Genomic DNA, 20956 nt, shown 5'->3' with positions numbered 1-20956 from the left:
GCATGAGGGTTAGGCAGGTGACTACAGGTCATGAGGGAGCTTAATAGTTTATAGCAAGGATTCTTTCATAAGCCAGAGCACATATTGTTGAAGAAAATTACAGCAGACAAGTCGGAGCATGCAGTGAATTCAGCAAATGGTATACAATGAGCCATGTTCAGTTAAGATACAAGCGGGACAATAGTTCTAAGCGTCAAGAAAGCAACAGTGGTAGGTAAAAGTCTGAGGGTGTCTTTTAGTGTACTAGGAATCCTTGCCTAACTCACTCTCTTGAGGTAATTTGCCTAGGATCAACTAAATCTCTCTCTGGGGGAGATGTACTAAGCCTGAAAAGTGATAAATGTCACTGTGATAAAGTACCAGCCAATCGGCTCCTAACTGCCATGTCACAAGCTGTGTTTGAAAAATGACAGTTAGGAGCCGATTGGCTGGTACTTTATCACAGTGATATTTATCACTTTTCAAGCTTAGTATATCTGGCCCTCTCCCTCCATTAAATCTCACTCAGTGGGGTATGATGTCACTTGCTGGAGAGTGCTGGCTGGGATACCTGTTAGTGGCGGCAGTGTTCAGTGGCTCCCCAGTTCATCAACAGCGTGGCTGTACCTGGTGCTCTCCTTAGCGGCGGCTGGCGCCTCTACTGGGCGGTGGCTGGTGGCTCTCCACAGCGGTGACTGGCAGCTCTCTTCAGCGGCGGTTGGTGGCTCTCTTCTGTGGCAGTGGCTCTCCTCTCAGCGGCAGCTGGCAGGGAGGTCCCGGCTCCGGCTGACGTCTCTCCTCTGTGGCGATGGTCAGTCCTCTCAGTGGTGGCTGGCAGTGAGGTCCTGGCTCCAGCTGGTGGCTCCCCTCTCAGCGGCGGTGGTTAGTCCTCTCAGCGGTGGCTGGCGGTGAGGTCCAGGCTCCAGCTGGCGGCTCTCCTCAGCGCTCCTCACCACACACTTTTTCTCCCCGCGCGCACCGCACCTCTCAAGTCTCCACCAATCAGCGAGGCTCTCTTTGTCGAGCTCCACACGATCACCTATCACAGCGCACCCCCTCACTGTACAACAGGTGCGAGCCCCGCCTTCAAAGTTCCCGCTCCGTGGTGGCCAATCACTGTCACTTGCCTCCCATTCTACAGGCACACTGTAAATCCACCTGTGGTCCTATTGCCCCTCATATTATTGTCCTGCTGCTGATGATGTCACAAAGGCAAGCAGGAAGCATTCCCAGGGTCCTGTTCTGATGTACATTCAGTCATTTTGGGGAGTACCAGTAATTTTGGGGGGTACCACAATTATGTATGGCAAGTATGTGCACACAGTGTCTATAAGTGCAAGGAAACCAGCTGCCTATACAAATTAAACAAATAATTTCCTTGATACTGGCTTTAATACATGATACGTTTTTCTCTAAGAATATGAGTAGCAGACATACATACATACATACATACAAACATAGACACACATACAGGGACAGACTGTGGACAGAAATCGGTCCTGGCATGCACGTGCATGACAGGGGTGCGCATGGACACTTGCGACAGGGGCATGCCACGAGTCAAGGGGGCGTGGACTCATGGCACGCCCCCATTTCCATGGAAATAGGTGGGGGCGTGCCCTAAGTCAGGAGGCGTGGACTCGCGGTTCACCTCCATTTCAATGGAGATGGGTGGGGGAGCGCCCACAACAGAGAGCCAGAAGCTGCACTGCGCTCGGCCTTCCCGGCTTTCTGAATGACAGACCGGCCCTTCGGCCATTCTGGCATTTGTCAGAAGTGCCAGATGGGCAGTTCAGCCCTGTACACATACATATAGTGTGGATATACAGGGTACTTGGTATGGTCCTTCCTGTGCTAATGAGTCCCTGGGGTCTCTAGTGGTTTATCATCAAGAAACGAGTCAGGAGAAATGGGGGATTCCAAGATCATTTAATACTGAAACAAATGAAAAACCCCAATGGGCTAGATGACATCACAGCTACTGATTGTTTACAAGTGATGTGCAATGAGGTCAATGGCTGGAGAGGCACTGGCTAGTATCAGAGCCCGATTTGTACACACATACAGTATGAACTTGATAGCTTATGTGGGCGTTATACAAAGTTGCGGCATTATGTACTTTGTTAGCCTATATGCAGTATATAGGGTAGTTTCTGACTATCACAGAGGGGAGGCTGAACTTATAGCAGCCTCACCTCTTGTGTCTCCCTGACAGTCCCTGTATTTGTAGAGGAGCACTGCAAATCTGGCGTGTTGGACTATAAAAATTAGAATAAGACAAGGATGATATTTATAAATTAAATCTATGTTTTTTATACTAATCTAATAATTTTTATAGTAAAAACTCTGGATTACACTGGAGTTTGACAGGTGAAGCTCTGCCTCCCCTGCCTACCCTGACTGAACATCACTTTTATTTACCAGATCCACTTAGGATCAAAAGAGAAAGACCAGAGGGCTCATAGGGCCTAATTCAAGGTTGATTGTAAAAGCAAAATCTTCCTCTAATGGGCACAACCATGTGCAGTGCTGGTGGGGCAGATATACCATGTGCAGAGAGATTAGATTTGGTTGGGTTATATTGTTTCTGTGCAGGGTAAATACTGGCTGCTTTATTTTTACACTGCAATTTAGGTTTCAGTCTGAACACACCCCACACAAATCTAACACTCTCTGCACATGTTAGATATGCCCCACCTGCAGTGCACATGGTTTTGCCTATTAGAGGAAGATTTTGCTTTTGCGATCAACCTTGAATTAGGCCCATAGTACACTATGGGGGATATTCAATTAGACCAGATACATTGGGGTATATTTACTAAAATTCGTAATTTTCAGAATGAGGTTAAAGTTCAAACACGAATGACATCGAATGTGTGAAATTGCAACTTTTTGAATTTATTACGACTAATTTACTAAGCTGTCGTATTTTACATTTTCGTGTTTTCCGATGTCGATGTCATTCGTATTTTTTGGCAGTGTTTTACGGGAGTGAATAGTAAAACACTGCCGACATTAAAACAATGAAACTCGGCCGGATCTGTGAGATCCGTGCAGGGTTTCATTGTGCATCATTAAAAATAGTTTAAAGTCGGAAAAAAAAATGCGTGGGGGCCCCCTCCTAAGCAAAACCAGCCTCGGGCTCTTTGAGCCGGTCCTGGTTGAAAAAATATGAGGAAAAAAATTACTGGGGTTCCCCCATATTTAATCAACCAGCACCGGGCTCTGCGCCTGGTCCTGGTGCAAAAAATACGGGGGACAAAAAGCGTAGGGGTCCCCCGTATTTTGAGAACCAGCACCGGGCTCCACTAGCCAGGTACATAATGCCAGAGCCGGGGGACACTTTTATTGTGGTCCTGGCGGCCCTGGCATTACATCCCCAACTAGTCACCCCTGGCCGGGGTACCCTGGAGGAGTGGGAACCCCTTAAATCAAGGGGTCCTCCCTCCAGCCACCCAAGGGCCAGGGGTGAAGCCCGAGGCTGTCCCCCCCCATCCAAGGGCGGTGGATGGGGGGCTGATAGCCAAGTGTAAAAAATCAGAATATTGTTTTTAGCAGCAGTACTACAAGTCCCCGCAAGCTGGTACTTGGAGAACCACAAGTACCAGCATGCGGTGGAAAACCGGGCCCGCTGGTACCTGTAGTACTACTACTAAAAAAATACCCAACAAAAAACAGGACACACACACCGTGACAGTAAAAGTTTATTACATACATGCACACCTCCATACATACATACATACATACATACATACTTACCTATATTCAGATGCCGACTCGGCCCACGTCTCAACGTCGATTCCAGGGTACCTGAAAATAAAATTATACTCACCTAAATCCAGTGTGTCGTGTCCTTTTTTTATAATCCACGTACTTGGCAAAAAAACAAACCGCATACCCGATCCATGCACTGACCGCTGACCGCAAAGTTCCCACCATTGGATACAATGGAGCGCATAGGCGCTACATTGTATCTCTGCCGTGCGCAGCCTCACTGACACTACAGGATCGCACAGCCAATCAGGAGAGTGCCACGACGTGGCGCTCCCGGATTGGCTGAAGGGACCCTCTTTGACAGGAGTCAGGGGGGGTCCCGGCAGTCGGGGAAAGGGGTCCCATGTGTGAACATGGGACCCCTTTCAGTGCGTGGATCGGGTATGCGGTTTGTTTTTTTGCCAAGTACATGGATTATAAAAAAAGGACACGACACACTGGATTTAGGTGAGTATAATTTTATTTTCAGGTACCCTGGAATCGACGTTGAGACGTGGGCCGAGTCGGCATCTGAACATAGGTAAGTATGTATGTATGGAGGTGTGCATGTATGTAATAAACTTTTACTGTCACGGTGGGTGTGTCCTGTTTTTTGTTGGGTATTTTTTTAGTAGTAGTACTACAGGTACCAGCGGGCCCGGTTTTCCACCGCATGCTGGTACTTGTGGTTCTCCAAGTACCAGCTTGCGGGGGAGGCTTGCTGGGACTTGTAGTACTGCTACTAAAAACAATATTCTGATTTTTTACACTTGGCTATCAGCCCCCCATCCGCCGCCCTTGGATGGGGGGGGACAGCCTCGGGCTTCACCCCTGGCCCTTGGGTGGCTGGAGGGGGGGACCCCTTGATTTAAGGGGTTCCCACTCCTCCAGGGTACCCCGGCCAGCGGTGACTAGTTGGGGATGTAATGCCAGGGCTGCCAGGACCACAATAAAAGTGTCCCCCGGCTCTGGCATTATGTACCTGGCTAGTGGAGCCCGGTGCTGGTTCACAAAATACGGGGGACCCCTAGGCTTTTTGTCCCCCGTATTTTTTGGACAAGGCGCAGAGCCTGGTGCTGGTTGATTAAATATGGGGGAACCCCAGTCATTTTTTTCCTCATATTTTTTCAACCAGGACCGGCTCAAAGAGCCCGAGGCTGGTTTTGCTTAGGAGGGGGACCCCACGCATTTTTTTTTTCGATTTTGACATCATTTCCCACCCATTCCCACTGATAACCATGCACGGATATCATGGATCCCTGCATGACTATCAGAACACGGTAAAAAAAAAGCAGGTCTGTTTTAAAACTGCTTTTTTTTTACGATTTGTATTTTTTCACGGCAGTGTTTGGCTATTGCCAGCAGTGTTTGTGAAATACAATTTTTAGTAAATTACCGAGTTGTATGAAAAAACAGGCGTATTTGACCGATGGTGTATTCATTCGTATTTTTTTTCTTTGACTTCAAAAAAAATACGAATGCCCTCATCACTGCCGAGATTTGTGCTTAGTAAATTCCTGAGATGACACTTTGAAGAAAAAACGCAAAATCGGTCAAAATCGGGACCTTAGTAAATATACCCCATTGTTGGGACAGAAAAATGTGGGGGTTTTTTGCAATTTTTGCCTGATGGTTAGCTGAGACCTACGTGTTTTTGTGGCTGCAGTAGCTAAAACGGAACTGATCAGGGCTACTTACCGGGAAATTTTGTTCACCTGCCTCAGGCAGGTGAATAAAAATCCCAGGCAATGGCCAGCATCGGGGACAATTGACTATCCCGGGGGGTCAATTAGCCAAGGTACATTGTCACGGCTACCTGTATATCCTCCTAAGTGGTTTCCATTGCGGGACAACAGAGTATGCAAGTGGGGTTTAGTGTATAAATGTGATGCAGCCGTGGCCATTTGATCTCAAAGGATAACTATTTCATTAGAAGGTGGAGGTCCATTGAAAGGAATAATGTAAAGTTATTTGTTTTTTAGAGCACATTAGTAACAGTGCTTAAGTACATTATGGTATACATTCACAATGTCAGCACTGACAAATGTCGACGTCAGAATGTTCACATTGTGAATGTCAATATACAGAATGTTAACCGCCGATTTTAGGGTTAGGGTTGGGAATAAGCTGCAGTTAGGGTTAGGCTGTGGTTAGGGTTAGTTGATAAGTCAATGGAAAATTGCATTGTTGACAAGTCCGATATCCACATTCTCAATTTCATCTTTCTGGCAATGTGGACATTACGTCAGTGTCGACATTGTGAATGGTGACACTTAACATGTCAACGAGTTATCCCTGTCGACAGTCTAAATGTTGACTTTCAGGTCATGAAACATTCTCGTGTTAACATATTGAATGTAAAAATCTTTATACCGCACCTGTCTAACATAGCTTTGCTTCAGCTTCCAAAACACTTAAGCTGGGTACACACTAGACCAGGCATGTCAAGCTCATGGTCATCCAGCTGTTGTGAAACTACAAGTCCCAGCATGCTTTCCCAGCTAAACAGTGGAAGGTATGCTGGCAAAGCATGATGGGACTTGTATTTTGACAACAGCTGGAGGACCACGAGTTTGACATGCCTGCACTATACCATATGTTGCCTGATCCCGCGGATCTGAGTAACATATCTGGTGCTTCGTCTAGTGTGTACCCGTGATATGTGCGCTCCTGCAGGTCACTAGCGACATCCACCGTCAGCAATGCAGCAGGGCCGAAGGGGGATGTCACTAATAATGACATGCTGCAGAAAGCAGCATGTCACGTGGCTCCCCTCTGTCATATCCGGCATCGACAAGTGTGTATGTACTTGCTGCATGCCGGTTCTAGTCGACAGCGATGATTAAAGGGTCTATTTACGAAGCCTTGAACGGAGATAAAGTGGACGGAGATAAAGTACCAGCCAACCAGCTCCTAACTGTCATTTCTCAAACACAGCCTGTGACATGGCAGTTAGGAGCTGATTGGCTGGTACTTTATCAACAACCACTTTATCTCCGTCCAGTGCTTAGTAAATAGATCCCTAGGTCTGGCTACACATTGCTAAGAGTGTACTCAGCTTTAGAGGTCAGTCCAATTAGGTGCAAATTTCTTGTACCCATGAGTTAGAGCGGCAACAAGCAGTTTTATAGCAAGCTGAACTCGCTCAAAACTGTGAATTCAGGCAGAAATCAAGACACAAAGAGTGCGAGATGCAATGCCGTTGCCAGCGTTGAAACACTGCGGAAATGGCAACTCACACCCTGCACGCCTAATTGAAATAACTTCTTAGACTTTGGATCGAGATTATTCATAAGGATATCGGTTTGATTTTGACTCAGTTCTTCTTGATAAATTTGGATATGAAAATGCTGTAAAGATGACAGTATGCCCCATTTTCAGATCAGAATTTGGCAGAAAAATCATATAAAAAGTGAATGGCTCATCAAATTGAAACAGCCTTTCTGCTTTTTCATAAATATGGAGGTAAATATGGGCAAAATCTCTTACAATGATTATTGTTTACCTTAGACCAACCTCCACTGAAATCTGTGTGTGGCCGGAGTTCAAAGAATGTGAAAAAAATGGATGCTCACCAGCGGTGGTTGCTTTCAGCGGTGCACAACATACATTGGAGGGGAAGGGGGGCAGTTAATACATAACCCTAACTTTAATCTAATTTTTCATACCTGACGGTGTCTGTCTGTCCCTAGGGATCAGCATCAGCCACTTCACCTGGGACTCAGCATCTCCTTCTTGTATCTGCCTTCCCTCAAGACTACTGTGTAATTAGCCAATCTGGGGGGTGGGCAGATACAAGAAGAATTTGCTGAGTGCTGTGTCCCGGTTGCAGCAGAGAGTGATACACGGTGCTGATCCTCAGGGATAGGCACACGCCCGCTGATATGAAAACGAGATTAAAGGTGCAGTTAGAGTCATGTATTATCTGGCCCCAGGGATGCACTGAGAGGAGAGGCCCGTGTGCAATGTCTGCCTGGACCCCCTCTTCTTCTCCTGGCAGCACAGTAGACTCTGAGCACTAGGGTCGCTAGCAGACCCTAGCACTGTGCCAGAGTCTAGTGCTATTTCCCCACTGATTTTCCTACTGTGCATGTGTGAAATGCCAGGAAAATGGATGCCATGCCAGTGACGTGGGACTCTGGAGGGATAAGTATTGAAGAAATGGATGCAAGGTGTGCAGTGTGGGCCCCCCTGAGTGCACACACACCCTGCAACCATTATAGATACACCACTGACTGCCCCCCCCCCCTCCCTGCTATTTATGGTGCAGACCCCAGGGAGCAACTGCCACTGATGCTGACCGATCACAGTTATAAGACAGAAATGCACAGGGAGACAAATAGGGATGCAGTTAGGATCCCAGCACTTGAAATACCGGTGTCAGAATCCCGTCACATGGCAAATTCCCAGCAGCACAACTCTGACATCATTTGGAATACCGTAACCAGCATCCCAACCACCGACATCCCGTACGTAAGTATGCCGGGGTCTCCGACATTTTAGCCGCGGAGGGGGAGACTTGAGCTTCAAGATACATGCAGATGAGTCGCAGTTGTTGCTGCGGATAGCAGTCATAGAGGCACCACGATGAGTACTCATCATGCTATGCCGCGCTTAGTTGCAGCCACCTGCTCCCCCATAGAAGTCAATGGATAGTGGGACTGTGCATATGCGTGCTACCCGATTTCTCACGCTATGAATGCCGTGATACATATGCATGGCAGCAATATGTAACTGGACACATGCGTATTTACAGTACATATTCCTATTGTAGTGTAACATCATCAGTTTCTAAAGGGGAGATGTACTAAGCAGTGAAAAGAGTGGAGAAGTGAGCCAGTGGAAAAGTTGCCCATGGCAACCAATCAGCTGCTCTGTATAATTTTATAGTCTGCAAATTATAAATGTTACTTCAGTGCTGATTGGTTGCCATGGGCAACTTCTCCACTGGCTCACTTCTCCACTCTTTTCACTGCTTAGTACATCTCCCCCTAAGCTTTTTATGACATTTCCAAATCATGTCATCATTCAGCATGCCACTTCTCAAATGCCTACAGCTGATCTCAGAAAACATGTAGTTACAGTATGGCCTTATTTGGATGACATTATTGTAACAGGAAAGTCAGAGAACATTGCCAGCAGCACAACAATCCAAGTCAAGGACAGCTTACTGGAACAGGACAGGACATTCATCTAGCACTTTCTCTGTAATTACACATCTTGGGAGACAGAATACTTACAACAGAAAGAAATCAGCTTCTAACAATAGCCTTGTGCCTTACTAAAGGGTGCCATTAAGAAAGTGTTTCCATCTCCTAGGAATGATATTGTCACAATCCTGACTAAAATCATATCATTTGGTGACTTACCTCTGCCATCTGTCCTGTAACCTGCATGTTTTCTGCTGGCTGGGATAAACAGCTCACCAGTATCATGACTGCTAACGAGTGCATCTGTATTGATTAACCTTCTGTGTGAGTTCAGAACTCAGCAAGTTTCTGCATGGTGTTCCTGCATAGCAATCATTGAGGATTCTCATGCTGGTGGTCATTCCGAGTTGTTCGCTCGTTGCCAATTTTCGCTATACTGCGATTATCCGCTAACTGCGCATGCGCCATGTTCGCAGAGCGCATGCGCCTAGTTATTTTACACAAAAGTTAGGTATTTTACTCACAGCATTACGAAGTTTTTTCATCGCTCTGCTGATCGTAGTGTGATTGACAGGAAGTGGGTGTTTCTTGGCGGAAACTGGCCATTTTATGGGAGTGTGCGGAAAAACGCAGACGTTCGAGTTGCAAAACGCAGGAGTGGCTGGAGAAACGGGGGAGTGGTTGGGCAAACGCTGGGTGTGTTTGTGATGTCAAACCAGGAACGAAAAGGACTGAGCTGGTCGCAATGGCTGAGTAAGTCTGGAGCTACTCAGAAACTGCTAAGAATTTTCTATTCGCAATTCTGCTAATCTTTCGTTCGCAATTCTGCTAAGCTAAGATACACTCCCAGAGGGCGGCGGCTTAGCGTGTGCAATGCTGCTAAAATCAGCTAGCGAGCGAACAACTCGGAATCACCCCCGCTGTCCTATACTTCCGTGCCAGCATCCACAAGTCCAGTGGTTACTAGATATACCTTCCTGTGCTCTCAGGACCTGTGGCCATTATTGCATGTCTATGTACACACCACGCCGGAGTTGCCTCCAAAACCAGCTATGGACATCGCCATGACAGTTCCTGGTCAGCTGACTGTCTAGGGTCCAATCCGGATTCACTTCTGCATCATGGGGGTGATTCCGAGTTGTTGCAAGCACTGGGTATAAGTTCCAGGTTTCAAGCACTAGCATGCTGTCAGTGCTTTGGTGTCTCTCAGCCTGGAGTGAGCTCCAGAATCTCTTGCTGGTAATAGACTCTGTGCAAGTTACCATCTCCCGCACTGCCTGACTCCCTGGATGATTTAAAGGGCCATCGCTGCCACTATCCCGGCAGCTCCAGATTCACTGGAAGTCCTCCAGTGATCCAGAGGGACTATCCTAAATCCCTAGTGGCATTTGCAATTGTCATCTCATTCTCATGCACTTCCTGACTCCCTGGGTGATTTAAAGGGCCATCGCTGCCACTACATTCTGGCATCTCCAGACTCACTGGAAGTCCTCCAGTAAACCAGAGGGACAGTCCTATATCCCTAGCGGCCTTAGAGACTTTGCTGGTTCTTGCCAGCTTCCAGATCTCCGCTGCACAAGGTAGCGCACCATAGTTTACAGAAAACCTGCCACTGCTGTCTACATTACAGTATCCATTGTGCAGAACCACCGCATCACAGCTACTGGGAAACCAGCAGTGCTGACACTGCACTGCACAGTATACGGAATCCCCATTGCACTACCTTAGCTGCCGAGCATCTGGAAACCTGTGTTGCTGACATCCTAAGCTTCAGTTACAAGTATTGCTGACGTCCTCAGCTTCTGCTACAAGCATTGTCGACGTCCTCGGCTCCGTCTACAAGTATTTGCTGACGTCCTCAGCTTTGGTTACAAGTATTGCTGATGTCCTCAGCTTCGGTTACAAGTATTGCTGACGCCCTCAGCAACGGTTACAAGCATTGCTGACGTCCTCGGCTTTGTCTACAAGCATTGCCAACATCCTCTGCTTCATTTACAGTTATTGCTGACATTCTCAGCTTCGTCTACAGTCATTGCTGTTGTCCTCAGCCTCGTCGACAGCTATTACACTGGTTCCAGCCAGTGATCTATGACTTTCCTGCATTACTGATCCACCCAGCATTCTGTCAACTCACCAGTTCTCACGTGACTCTACATTAGGTGACAACCCAGCTACCCAGTGCACTGGTGGCTTCCACCACCAGTGTTTCAGTACCCATAGCTGGTCACCTTTCCTCATAAAGTATATTGCCTGACTGCCATGTCTGGATGAGTGGATCATTCACTAAGCCAGCCCGATTCTGTCCACTGCGCTCAAGATCAAACCTAGTGTCCAGTACTAGTCCGGGTTCACAAATAACCTCAGCCATGACAGATATATTCTACAATAAACATTTATGCTTTGGCAAGATGACACAATGTTCATTTAGACATTTTCTTCAGTGGGATCACAATATAACATATGTACAGTAAATCAAATAAGTAACAGAAAACTTACAAAGCTGTCACTGTTGTAGCAAACGCTAAGGTTAAAAAGATCATGGAGTGTCCCTCTTGTGACCAGAATGGAAGGAAGCAACTGAATAATAATTAGGGAGGGGATTTTTAGGCAATGAATAAATAGTCAGGAAGAGCTTCTATCTTCCACTTTTCTAGTTGTGATCACCACCCACTCATCTGAATAATTTGGTTGATTTTTAATTTTGCTTTCAATGGTATGCAAGTTTCTTGTGACCCTTCCTTCCAATGGATGATGTGCAACTTGGTGGAAAGTATTGCTCCTCGACGGCCCCTTGTGGTGCATAAGAGATTGAGTGTCACTCCTCCTTTGATTGTCCTGTGGCTGGATTGTCTCTACCACAGGGGCGGACCTGATCTCCATCTCAGGGAGGGACCAGTAATATGCCAATTTAGAAGGAATTGTACCATCCAATACTGTTTGTGCTGAACCCTCCACAAAATTTATTTAAATATCTTTTTTTGGCTGTAGCCAAGATTCACATTGTTTTTGCTATCCTTCATAACTACAATTCTAATTCAAGAAATTTGTCTATGACCTGTGAAATCAGCAATACTGTCATCCCTGTTTTAATTTCTAGTTAATTTGATAAGTTAGAAATTTAGAATATGGAAGTCGCAACTGGGTGACTTATGATCACCAAAGACTTTAGATCCAATGTTTGGGGATCTCATATATATTTAGAAAGGTGGTGCAAGGGGCGTGGCTACAGAACTAGAAACCTCTCAGTGCAAATCTTCTGGAATATGGCATGCAGTTCAGTAATTCTCTTAAAACAAACATCTGATAGTATCCACAAACAAGCAGACATTGGCCTTTTACATAAACTGCCAAGTTGCAACAAGAAGCAGTACCAGAAATACCACAAATAATGTCTTAGGCAAACAACAATTTGATAACTCCCTGCATTCCATGTACAGGCAAAAACAACAAGATACAGTAGTAGATTATTTTAACTGTGTACCTACAAAACTGTTCCCTTTCCTGTCTCTACTCAACATTTCTGGATAGTTGCCCTGGAGTATCTCAAGGAAAAGAAATCAAGTGTGTATAAACTTGCTTATGTGTTATCACTGGAAAATAATGTAAAAAATATGGTTATGACTCAAAGGGTCAACAGTCAGAAGGTCAACATGGTTAAAAGGTTGAGAGTTGACAGGTCAACAACGAAATGGTCGACATATGATAGTCGCCGTGAGTTTTTTTTATGTTTTTTTGGTGTCAAAATTTCCCTTCCAGCATGTGGACCCCCAATTAGTGGTCTCGCTTCGCTCGCCATGCTTCAGGTAAGGTGTCTCGCTCGGCACTAGTTACTATTTCCTGTCGTAGTCCACGTGTATGGCAAAGTATGAAAAAGTCCTAAAAATGAAAAAAAAGACAAAAAACTCATGTTGACCATATAATGTGACGACCATTGGCATGTCGACCATCTGAATATGTCAACCTTTTGACCATGTTGACCTTATGCATGTCGACCATTTGGTGTTGACCTATTACTTGTCAACCTTTAAACTGTTGACCTATCATACAGATCCCAAAAAATATTTTGCCACTATATTTCAATATATGGAAAATACTACCATTTAGATCATTTAATTTTACTATTATGTTATTTTAAAAAACCTAATTAAATTAAATATTTCATTATATGTATTGGAAATCTACTGTTCAACCTGTACATGAATATACCTCTTTAAATAAGAGGTTTCCTCGCTCGTTTTATTAACTCTGTGCCCGCAGACATCACATGACATGACTTACATGAATATGAACTGTGGAAGTGTCAATGCTTTATTATGCAGTTTTGTTCTTGAGAATATGTCATATATTACAATGTCCCAATGAGCATTTTTATAGTAGCTCATAAAAGGTTTTTCTTATATATTGTTGCCAGTTATATATACAAGCATTTCAATTTTCACTCAGGCAATGAATTAACTAATTTTGTATTCATCTGGTGTAACATACTGTAGAACGTGAAAACGTTGTTGTTCATAATAAACAGGCAAGCTTTGCAATTTGTGGATTGTAAAAAAATTAAATAAAAAATCTATAGTACATTAAACTACCAAAATTTCAATTCAAACTAATATGCCAGAGTTAGGAAAGTCACTGGAATAATGAGTTTCTGATGCAACCAGCACGGTTTGGCAGACCACAACCCATGGGCCTGGAAGTCTATCAAGACTCAGGTTGTTACCAGCCCCTCCTTCCCCCCAGCAAGGAATTTTGGATTTTGCTGCTGACACCCTGAAGGTCGTGACCCCCCCGGGCAAGCTCAAACGTGGTTGGAGGAATTTGGGTAGGGCACAGACAGGTGCACTGAGACTGAGGCATCGAGAGAGGGGGGGAGAAAGTACAAATTACCTGGCCCAGGTCTGATAGAGGGCACCAGTGGGTCCCAGGTCCACGCCTCCTTTGATTAGGCCATGTCCCCTGAAAAGTACCTAGGCGCAGCCAGGCTCTCTACTGCCCCGGCTGGGAGCCTGTGAGTAGGTGCATCTGATGTGCTAGACATGCCCCCAAAGAGGAGTGGCCCTCAGCATGCTGTGGTCACACCCCCTCCAGTGGGGGCAGGGGAACCCAGGAAATTGTTGTACCGAGGCTTCAGATTTCTCTTGGCAGCCCTGGCTGTAATAGGTATGAAGCAGACATGGTCTGAGATTAAAATGTAATTCAGGTATAGGCAAGAGGTCAGGCCAGGTAACAAGCAAGATACACAAGTCCTGGACCAGCAAGCAGGAGATAAAAGACAGGTCAGCGCAATCTGGGTCAGCAATGGGAATCACTCAGAGTTATCACAGTCATAAGGCAATATAACCAGTATGGAAGTGAAGGTGGAGTCTCTATTTAATGCTGGACCAATGAGATACCTTGCACACTGTAATCACTGAAGAATGGAAACATGGGTAAGCCTATCATAAAACAGATGACTACAAAATTACTGAATGCATCACCAAGGAAATGGAACGAGTTGCTATAGGAATATGCTGCATCTAATGCATGCCTCCCCTCTATCCAACCATAACAAAGAAGTAGTGGTATAAAGACATCCATTAGGCTTAGTTTCATCTGTAACACAACCTGGAAGTAATTATTCTGTTACTGGGCAACTATCAAAATTGTTTCTAACACCTAGGGCATGGTATTTGTGTAACACTCCGCGCTTACATAACAATGTTAGGCCATGTTGGTAAATAGATTTTAAAAGTTGGTCCATTGCTATGCAAATGATACACAACAACTGTACCTGTTCTGCGCTTCGGGTACTGAGGGGTAGATGTGTTATAGCCGCACATAGGCCCTCATTCCGAGTTGTTCGCTCGTTAGCTGCTTTTAGCAGCATTGCACGCGCTAAGCCGCCGCCTACTGGGTGTGAATCTTAGCATAGCAGAATTGCGAATAGAAATTTCTTTGCAGTTTCTGAGTAGCTCGAGACTTACTCTGCCACTGCGATCAGTTCAATCAGTTTCGTTCCTGGTTTGACGTCACAAACACACCCAGCGTTCGCCCAGACACTCCCTCGTTTCTTCAGACACTCCCGCGTTTTTCCCAGAAACGGCTGCGTTTTTTCGCACACTCCCATAAAACGGCCAGTTTCCGCCCAGAAACACCCACTTCCTGTCAATCACACTCCGATCACCAGAACGAAGAAATTTCTTTGTTAAGCCGTGAGTAAAATACCAAACTTTTTAGCAAATTTACTTGGCGCAGGCGCACTGCGAACATTGCGCATGCGCAGTTTGCAACTAATCGCACCGATGCGAAGAAAAATAACGATCGAACAACTCGGAATGAGGGCCATATTGCGCAGGTATTGGAATAATGGTAATATAACCAATGAGAATACCATTGCTATTAGCAATTTATGACTTAAATTCTTTTTGGATTCTGTTTTTTATATAAATTAATTAAATATGGTAGCCGTGTAAGGTTTTGGGGTTACTAATAGAATATGAAATAGAATGATTGTTTTACAGTTATTAGTCTGTTTTTTAATAATAACGGAGAGTCTGCTTACGGTTTAATTATTTATTTGTGTTTATTGCTGCTATCACACATGCATTTTGAAGGACCATCTCTCAGCACACAGGTGCAAGTATTTGTAATTGAAGGCGGTACGTATGGGAGTTAAATAAGGGCTAAGACAGAATGAGCCCTATAGTCTTGAGGAAGTCCCGAGTCCCGGGACGAAACGCGTTGACGTCATCTCCCTGTCTGTCTGACCACACACTGACGGAAGGATCCACACGCACTGAGCCGCTGACCGGAGTTCCCGATTGTCAGCCTGCCAGCACCTGAGAGTGTACTACCTCCAGTGGTCTTAGTACAAGCGGCGGCTCTATCTCAGACGCTGATCAGAAAAACCCGCTGTCCGCCTGCCAGGACCTGAGAGTGTGCTATCTCCAGCGGTCATACTACAAGCGGTAGTTACATCTGAGACGCTGACTGGAGCTCCCGTTGTCCGCTTGCCAGGACCTGAGAGTGCAATATTTCAGCGGTCACACTGCAAACAGTGTACTGGTATCATACCGATCCACCTGCCCGCCAGGACTGAAATTAACAAACTACTCACCGGCGGTAAGCATTACAGTTTGAAGCTATACAGAATCTGTATTCCTCCGGGTGCGTGCATTCTTATACTGGACATTCCCGCAGGTCGGGTAATAATTCAGCAATCAATCCTCTGCACTGGGACGCCAGTAGCAGGAGGATGTGAGAGACTTGCATGTGATACATATTGGCAGTTGTTACAGTACTTATATTCATTGTGACACAATTGGATGTAACAGATTGGATAAGTCTGTTTAGTGTCACTCATATACACTGTTGCCAATAATACAACTATACTGTTGCTGCCAAGCTCTTTCAGTATTAGTGGATTCTATCTGCCTTCTATTATAGTGTGTGGAATATACAGAATTTTAGTTATTCATGTATGTGTGTCATTTTATTTGAGTAAAATAATTATATATAAATCAAGGCAGACTCTCTGTTGTTTATTTCGGTGGTGAGTGAAAGCGGACACCTACTGATATATATATATATAAATAATTACAAATGGTTTAAATTTAAGCGCACCATTGTTTTTCCTTTTTCATATTGCGCAGGTATAACACTTCCTGCTTCGCCTCTTCTACATATGAACTAATATAAAATCAGTGTGAATAGCAGTGCTTTTATATCAGAGAGAAATATCCACCTGTGTGAAAATTAGTAATGAACAAAGTTTAATAAAGTTCCATCATAGTACTGTATCTCAAAATCCAGAAAACTTTCTTTGGTTTGTGTTTGGAAGAGTATATAAGCAATTGATGCGTCCACTTGTTACAATCCATACACACACACACACACACACACACACACACACACACACACACACACACACACACACACACACACATATAGTTATTACATACACAGTAGATAGATAGATAGATAGATAGATAGATAGATAGATAGATAGATAGATAGGAGATGGAGCGCCAAGTCAGTGATGGGGGCGGGGCCAGGCACTTTGTGTCATTAGACCCCCCTCATGGGTCTATGAGAAGTCACAATTGATGCAATTTCCTCAGCTGTAATTATGCAAACGTGTTCTTTAAAATGCATTCTCACCATCCCTCATCAAATCTACATTAGAAAAATATTGTCTTTTGCAGTGCAGTGCAAAACTAGGGATACGTATTCCACCTTTTGCAAGCAATCACCTTGCACTTTTCCTACTGCTTGCCAATGCAATTTTCTCCAAAAAGATGCCTCTGACTACATCCATAAGCATCGGCAGGAGTTGAAACACTGGGGTAAATTTACTAACATTCGTAATTTTCCGTTTGAGGTCAAAGTTCAATCACGAATGACATCGAAAGTGTAAATATGCAACTTTTTGAATTTATTACGACTAATTTACTAAGCTGCCGTATTCTGCATTTTCGGTTTTTCCGATGTCGATGTCATTCGTTTTTTTAGGCAGTGTTTTACGTGAGTGACTTGTAAAATACTGCCGACTTTAATACAATGAATCTCGGCCGGACCTGAGAGATCCGTGCTGGGCTTCATTGTGCACCTTGTAAAAAAAAAAAAAAAGTTTAAACTTAAAAAAAAAATTGCGTGGGGTCCCCCCTCCTAAGCCAAACCAGCCTCGGGCTCTTTGAGCCGGTCCTGGTTGCAAAAATATGGGAAAAAAATTGACAGGGGTTCCCCCATATTTAAACAACCAGCACCGGGCTCTGCGCCTGGTCCTGGTTCCAAAAATACGGGGGACAAAAAGCGTAGGGGTCCCCCGTATTTTTGAAACCAGCACCGGGCTCCACTAGCTGGACAGATAATGCAACAGCCGGGGGGCACTTTTATACAGCGCCCTGCGGCCGTGGCATTAAATACCCAACTAGTCACCCCTGGCCGGGGTAGCCTGGAGGAGTTGGAACCCCTTCAATCAAGGGGTCCCCCCCCTCCAGCCACCCAAGGGCCAGGGGTGAAGCCCGAGGCTGTCCCCCCCATCCAAGGGCTGCGGATGGGGGGCTGATAGCCTTTGTTGAAAGTGTTGAATATTGTTTTTATTAGCAGTACTACAAGTCCCAGCAAGCCTCCCCTGCAAGCTGGTACTTGGAGAACCACAAGTACCAGCATGCGGCGGAAAACCGGGCCCGCTGGTACCTGTAGTACTACTACTAAAAAAATACCCCAATAAAAACATAAGACACACACCTTGAAAGTATAACTTTAATACATACATCCACACCACCATATACACATACTTACCGTATGTTCACACGAGGGTCGGTCCTCTTCTCCATGTAGAATCCATGGTGTACCTGTTGAAAAAATTATACTCACAAAATCCAGGGTAGAAGGCTCTTCTGCTTGTAATCCAGTTGTAATCCACGTACTTGTCAAAATAAAAAAACGGACACCCGACCTCGAACTGAAAGGAGCCTCATGTTTTCACATGGGACCCCTTTCCCCGAATGCCAGGAACCCCCTCTGACTTATGTCTAAGTGGGTTCCATCAGCCAATCAGGGAACGCCACGTTGTGGCATCCTCCTGATCGGCTGTGTGCTCCTGTACTGTCTGACAGGCGGCACACGGCAGTGTTACAATGTAGCGCCTATGCGCTCCATTGTAACCAATGGTGGGAACTTTGTGGTCAGCGGTGAGGTTACTTTCGGTCAACCGCTGACCACGAAGTTCCCACCATTGGTTACAATGGAGCGCATAGGCGCTACATTGTAACACTGCCGTGTGCCGCCTGTCAGACAGTACAGGAGCACACAGCCGATCAGGAGGGTGCCACAACGTGGCGCTCCCTGATTGGCTGAAGAAACCCACTTAGACATAAGTCAGAGGGGGTTTCTGGCATTCGGGGAAAGGGGTCCCATGTGAAAACATGGGGCCCCTTTCAGTTCGAGGTCGGGTGTCCGTTTTTTTATTTTGACAAGTACGTGGATTACAAATGGATTACAAGCAGAAGAGCCTTCTACCCTGGATTTTGTGAGTATAATTTTTTCAACAGGTACACCATGGATTCTACATGGAGAAGAGGACCGACCCTCGTGTGAACATAAGGTAAGTATGTGTATATGGTGGTGTGGATGTATGTATTAAAGTTATACTTTCAAGGTGTGTGTCTTATGTTTTTATTGGGGTATTTTTTTAGTAGTAGTACTACAGGTACCAGCGGGCCCGGTTTTCCGCCGCATGCTGGTACTTGTGGTTCTCCAAGTACCAGCTTGCGGGGGAGGCTTGCTGGGACTTGTAGTACTGCTACTAAAAACTAGTGATGAGCACCGGAAATTTTTCGGGTTTTGGGTTTTGGTTTTGGGTTCGGTTCCGCGGCCGTGTTTTTGGTTCGAACGCGTTTTGGCAAAACCTCACCGAATTTTTTTTGTCGGATACGGGTGTGTTTTGGATTCGGGTGTTTTTTTCAAAAAACCCTAAAAAACAGCTTAAATCATAGAATTTGGGGGTCATTTTGATCCCAAAGTATTATTAACCTCAATAACCATAATTTCCACTCATTTTCAGTCTATTCTGAACACCTCACAATATTATTTTTAGTCCTAAAATTTGCACCGAAGTCGCTGGATGGCTAAGCTAAGCGACCCAAGTGGCCGACACAAACACCTGGCCCATCTAGGAGTGGCACTGCAGTGTCACGCAGGATGGCCCTTCCAAAAAACACTCCCCAAACAGCACATGACGCAAAGAAAAAAAGAGGCGCAATGAGGTAGCTGTGTGAGTAAGCTAAGCGACCCTAGTGGCCGACACAAACACCTGGCCCATCTAGGAGTGGCACTGCAGTGTCACGCAGGATGGCCCTTCCAAAAAACACTCCCCAAACAGCACATGACGCAAAGAAAAAAAGAGGCGCAATGAGGTAGCTGTGTGAGTAAGCTAAGCGACCCTAGTGGCCGACACAAACACCTGGCCCATCTAGGAGTGGCACTGCAGTGTCACGCAGGATGGCCCTTCCAAAAAACACTCCCCAAACAGCACATGATGCAAAGAAAAAAAGAGGCGCAATGAGGTAGCTGTGTGAGTAAGCTAAGCGACCCTAGTGGCCGACACAAACACCTGGCCCATCTAGGAGTGGCACTGCAGTGTCACGCAGGATGGCCCTTCCAAAAAACACTCCCCAAACAGCACATGACGCAAAGAAAAAAAGAGGCGCAATGAGGTAGCTGTGTGAGTAAGCTAAGCGACCCTAGTGGCCGACACAAACACCTGGCCCATCTAGGAGTGTCACTGCAATGTCACGCAGGATGGCCCTTCCAAAAAACACTCCCCAAACAGCACATGACGCAAAGAAAAATGAAAGAAAAAAGAGGTGCAAGATGGAATTGTCCTTGGGCCCTCCCACCCACCCTTATGTTGTATAAACAGGACATGCACACTTTAACCAACCCATCATTTCAGTGACGGGGTCTGCCACACGACTGTGACTGAAATGACGGGTTGGTTTGGACCCCCACCAAAAAAGAAGCAATTAATCTCTCCTTGCACAAACTGGCTCTACAGAGGCAAGATGTCCACCTCATCATCATCCTCCGATATATCACCGTGTACATCCCCCTCCTCACAGATTATCAATTCGTCCCCACTGGAATCCACCATCTCAGCTCCCTGTGTACTTTGTGGAGGCAATTGCTGCTGGTGAATGTCTCCACGGAGGAATTGATTATAATTCATTTTAATGAACATCATCTTCTCCACATTTTCTGGATGTAACCTCGTACGCCGATTGCTGACAAGGTGAGCGGCGGCACTAAACACTCTTTCGGAGTACACACTTGTGGGAGGGCAACTTAGGTAGAATAAAGCCAGTTTGTGCAAGGGCCTCCAAATTGCCTCTTTTTCCTGCCAGTATAAGTACGGACTGTCTGACGTGCCTACTTGGATGCGGTCACTCATATAATCCTCCACCATTCTTTCAATGGGGAGAGAATCATATGCAGTGACAGTAGACGACATGTCCGTAATCGTTGTCAGGTCCTTCAGTCCGGACCAGATGTCAGCATCAGCAGTCGCTCCAGACTGCCCTGCATCACCGCCAGCG

The sequence above is a fragment of the Pseudophryne corroboree genome, chromosome 3 (assembly GCF_028390025.1).
Source record: "Pseudophryne corroboree isolate aPseCor3 chromosome 3, aPseCor3.hap2, whole genome shotgun sequence".
NCBI lineage: Eukaryota > Metazoa > Chordata > Amphibia > Anura > Myobatrachidae > Pseudophryne > Pseudophryne corroboree.
This window is presented reverse-complemented; position numbering follows the sequence as displayed.